Below are 5,236 nucleotides of genomic sequence, written 5' to 3' on the forward strand. Positions count from 1 at the left end.
CGATGGGAGTACCGCGGGTGGGAAAGCTGGGGGAGGAACGTGGGGCCGTCAGAGCTAATCCTGGCAACGAGATGAGCGTCCCTATTCCCCGGTTCAACCAGACTGACCGCAGTCTGGACTGGTGCTTTTTTTGTTCTGCAGGTTCCCTTTTACACCAGCTATCCGCCCCGCCTGCTCAAGTGGCGCTACCCCCTTGTCCAAAGCAATGCAATCCAGACATGCCATGGATGGTGCTCCTGCACCCCTGGCACGTCACACTGGTTGTGGAGGTGCAGAGCGTGTGCCAAGCTGCTGGGCTGCCCACCTCGCGGGCCCCTGCAACTTCTGTGTGAGAGGAACCAGGGCAAGACGAGGTACCTGGCTCTGGCCCAGTCCATAGCAGCTCTGATGCCCTGTATTTTACAGTCGGCTCTTCAAGCCCTGGAGAAGAAAAGCACTGCTTCCTCCTGGAGGGGTGCCCGGTTGGGCTCAGCGTGGAAGCCTTCCCGGGGCGTGCAGCAGCGTCTGCCTTGGTGAGACCTCTGCGCTACCCCGCTCTGTCCCCCTGCCCTGGAGAGCGGCCCGAGCCGGGGCGGGGGCAGCTGTGCCGTTCGCAGCAGCAGCAGCGTGCGCACTCCGATACCTCGACCCTGCTTGGATCGCAGCCCTCTTTGCAGGCACCTCTGCTCCGGCGCTGCTCTCTGGAGGCCCCGAAGCAATTAGCAGGGCTGGTTATGGAGCCAGCTCCTGCCAGGGCAGTGCCAGGAGGATGAAGCTGTCATGTGAGAGGTGCAGCTGATGAGTTATTTCCTTATCAGCTGCTCATGCCACCCTGCCCCCAGCCCCTGCTCTTGGCTTCCTTTCCCTGAGCATCGGGCTCTGCTTGTCCGGCCTTGTTGCCCCTGTGGCTGCCGGCCACGGACCTCTGTCTCCCTCAGAGTTTGCGCACCTCGGGTTGAGTCTCTCCGGGCAGTGGGGAGGAGACAGGCAGTGGGCGCTGAACAGCCAGAACGGGCATATGGACCCTGGTGGCTGGCTCCCGGCGGGCCGCGTGCCGACAGCTGGAGAGCTGACGACGCCAGTGCCTGCCTCCCATCACACTGGGACTACTGGGACCTCGCCTGGCTGTGCAGCAGAGGTAGCCAGCCTGCGGCGTGGACAGCTTGTGCGTGTGGGGCAGGTGGCAGCAAGCGGAGCAGCAGAAGGGGATAGCAATGGCATTCAGGAAGCGTGCAGGACTCGCCCATGTCCTGCCTGCCAGAGAGCTGCAAAACAGTTACCCCAGGATTATCGTGGGTCGTCTAGCTGGGGCAGCAAAAGCTTCTGGGCTCTTCTGGGTGCCCCGGGCCCCTTTTCTGCTCCATGTGTCGGGGGGTGGAAGCATCCCCCAGAGGCGCTGGGTGCTGGCTGCAGCAAGGGCATGGCCTCGGCCTGGGGTCTCCCGAGAGTGTTTTACCGCCCTCCAGAGAGGTCTGGAGTCGGGGCAGGTGGGCTCTGGTTCTGCTGCCTTTCTGCTAGGAAGCACAGAGCTGGACCGGTCTGTGCCCCGGTGCTCGGCCGTGTGCTGCAACTGTGCCATCAGGACCTCCCAGCCCCAGGCCTCTCGCCCCTTGTGCTTGGGGCAGGGGCAGGGATGCCTGCAACCCCGAGGCACCGTGCACAGGACGTGCGTCGCTGGCAGTCTGCGCCCTCCGGGAGCCCCTTCAGCAAAGCGTCTCCCACTGCTGGCCTGTGCCAGACAAAAGGGTCCCTGACACCCTCGCTGAAATGCAGCCACCTCTAGGGTGGAGCGAGGCAGGGAGCAGCGCACAGTGGAGCAGGACGGGGCAGGGAGCTGGGCATGCAAAGGGCTTCGAGGAGGGGCTAATCCCTGAGAGGCAGTGCCTGCATGGCTTGCCTGGACCAAGGTGTGGAGGGGACCCGGCGAGTGCTGGGCAGCGCTGCCTGACCACTCAGCCCCGCGTGCAAGGAGAGGGGCCTGGGCTGAGCTGCTGGCCCGCACGGGCCGTGGGCAGGAGGGCAGTGATGCCATGCCAGCGTCCCCCAGCAGCTGGGACAGGGACGGGATGAGCCAGGTTTGCCCTGTGTTGGCCCCTTCCCTGCCCATCTCTCCCCAGCCGCTGCCAGTGCGGCCGTGACACCCCTGACCCCGGGTTTCAGGCTGTCCCCAATGTACTTCCCTCCCGGGGGGGCACAGGGCCGGGCCTGGCCAGAGCTGGCCCCAGTCTTGGTGCTCTGAAGAGCCAGCCTGAGCCACGTCCAGGCCTGAGACGTGCAGCCAGGAACCTCCCCTGCTTGCTCCGGGGATGCTGCACTCCCCAACAGGGGTGTCTCGGGGCAGCCTCATCCCCGGTCAACTCCTTTGCTGCCCTCGGCCTGGCCGGGGCCCCGCCAGCTAAAGCAGCACCGAGAGGCCGGGACATGGTCCCGTTTGCCTGGCCAGCAGGATCCAGCGGGACAGGGGGTGCCCTGGTGCTGGGTCAGGGAGGCGGATGCAAAGGCCAGGTTCTGGGTGGTTCTGCTGGCTCTGCTACTGACTTGCCTTGTGCCCTTGGTCATGTCACCAGCCCATGCTCTCCCAGGGGGCTGCTGTGGGGCTCCTTCGTTTCTGACACCTATTCAGAGCTGCAGGCGGGGGCACAGCACTGTTCAGCACCCCGTGCGTGGTAGCAGCCCATCAGGGGCAGCCCTGGGGCCTCCAACGCGGCCACCCAGGTGCTTCCCTGCCCCTCCAGCCTGGCTCTGACCTGTGCCAGGGGTTTGGCACAGCAGACAGTGCCGGCCAGGCCCGGCCCAACCCAACCCCTCCCAGCCCCACCCCAGCTCCTGCCTCCATCCCTGCTGCAGAGCGCGGGAGGCAGCTTCCCCTGGGCCCAGACACCCCCCGGGTGACTCCCCCCTGGTCAGACTGGGAGGGGGTTTTGCCTTCCTCTTCAGCGGGGGCACGGCCCTGCCTGGGGTCTCCCTTTGCAGCAGCAGGACGTTGGTGGCCGTGGCCCCCCAGGTTTCCCTGCGGCAGGCTCGGGGGCTCTCGGTGCTTGCTCGCTGTAGCAAGGACTGCTCCCAGAGGGCTTGAGGGCAGGTCCAGGCAGGGCCGCAGAGAGCCTGGGTCCATGCAGGGAGCTGCTCCCTGGCACCGGGATGGCGTGTTGCTTGGGCGATGCACCTCCAGGAAAACCGCTCTGTGCCCAGCCGGGCTGGGCTTCTCCAGGGACCAGGGGAGCAGGATTCGTGCCTTGGGGACCGGGTGGTCCGCGGAGTGCGGGTCCAGCTTGGATCTCTGTTAGCACGACCGGTCGCTGCTTAGGGAGGCTGGATTTTCAAGCTGTGTCTTCCAGGCCAGTGGGGAAGTCTGAGGCTGTCCTGCCCTGTCCGGCTGGTGAGAGATGGTCCCGTTTGGCCCGGCTGCTCCTGCCAGCGCCCCGCAAGCCACGGCCTGATGGTAGGGCTGGATCCAGGGGGTGCCGTCACTCCCCGTGCCTTGATTCCTGCTCCAACCAGTGTTTAAAACCAACTGCCCAGCAGCGGCTGTGGCATTTCTATACAGGCAGCGCCGAGGGAGTCCATTGACTTCACAGTTCATTGTCACCTCGCCGAGCCCTGCTAAACTCTTCACTCTGCAGGTGTTAATGACCCTCTTTCCTTTCTAATGGCTGTGACGTTCCACTAATCAAGCTATTCTCGCTGCCGCTGCCCTGTTGCTGCTCCTGGAAACGTAGCTCCTGTTTCACAGCCCCACGGACAGTTGTTTTTTCTAGCTCAAAACATGAGCTCAGGTGTGGAGATGTTAATTCAGGTGAACCGTAGCGCAGGTGTGGAGCTCATGTCAGCGAAGCATGGGGAGAGCTGCTGGGATGCCTGGGGAAGAGACGACTGAGGAGGGATTTGACAGCAGCCGTCACCTCCCTTCAAGGGGGGCTGCAAAGAGGACAGAGCTGGGCTGGTCTCAGTGGGGGCAGATGGCAGGACAAGGAGCAATGGGCTCAAGCTGCAGCAAGGGAAGTTGAGGTTGGATATTAGGAAAAACTTTTGCAAGAGGAAGGTAGTGAAGCACTGGACCAGGCTTCCCAGAGAGGTGGTGCAGTCTCCCTCCTTGGAGGTGTTGAAGACCCGGGTAGACAAAGCCCTGGCTGGGATGATGCAGTTGGGGCTGGTCCTGCTTGGAGCAGGGGTTGGACTAGATGTGACCTCCCGAGCTCCCTTCAACCCTTTGTGACTATGCTCAGGAAGGCTTGACTTTGCTTTACGACTCTGAAGAAGACGCACCTTCAGTTCTTGATGACTACAGGACTAACCAAGAAACCCTCTTTTGCCCGCGTCGCCTGCCTTGCTCCGATTTTTACGCCCGTGATCTAGCACACGGATGCACGTTCCAGTCAAGTTTTGTTCCCTGTTTCCACCGTACGCCAGGCAGCCCGGGCCCGTGTATTAGCCAAGCCTTTTATTTTTACCTGGAGACAAACCAGCCGTGTGTGACGCGGGGTAACGCGCGGGCTCGTGTGAGGCCTGCGCCCCTCCTCGCGGTCCTCTCCCCGCTCCGGGGGGCCGCAGGCTGGGCAGGGCCGGCGCCCGGGACGCCCCTCCAGCACCCCCGCTCGGCCTCCCCCCACCCAGCCCGGTCTGGGGGTGTGCGGGTGTGAGAGTGGGTCAGTCTGTGTACGTGCAAGTGTATGAGTGTGTGCACATGGGTGTGCAAGTGCATGAATGTGGGACTGCAGAAGTGTGAGTGTGAATGTGTGTGTATGCAAGTGTATGTGTGTGTGCACATGGGTCTGCAAATGCATGTGTGTGGGAGTGCAGGAGTGGGAGTGTGAATACGTGTGTATGCAAGTGTAGGAGTGTGCACGCAAGTGTGCATGTGTGCAAGTGCACGAGTGTGGGAGTGTGCATGTGTATGCATGAGTGGGAGTGTGAATGTGTGCGTGTGCAAGTGTATGAGTGTGTGCAAGTGTGGGAGTGTGCACGTGTGTGTGCATGTGTGTGTATGCAAGTGTATGAGTGGTGCATGCATGTGTGCACGTGTGTGTGCAAGTGCATGAGTGTGGGAGTGTGCATGTGTGTGTATGCAAGTATATGAGTGTGCATGCATGTGCGCGCGCAAGTGCGTGAGTGGGAGTGTGATGTGGGTGTGTAAGTGCATGTGCAAGTGCGGGTGGGTGGTAGTGTGCGCGTGTGCAAGCCCGTGTGCCTCTGTGCGAGTGTGCGCGGGCCGGGGGGCGTGTCCGCGGGCGGCCAATGGCGGGGCGGGGCGGGGCGG

This window comes from Alligator sinensis, unplaced genomic scaffold, assembly GCF_000455745.1.
Source record: "Alligator sinensis unplaced genomic scaffold, ASM45574v1 scaffold783_1, whole genome shotgun sequence".
Classification (NCBI taxonomy): domain Eukaryota; kingdom Metazoa; phylum Chordata; order Crocodylia; family Alligatoridae; genus Alligator; species Alligator sinensis.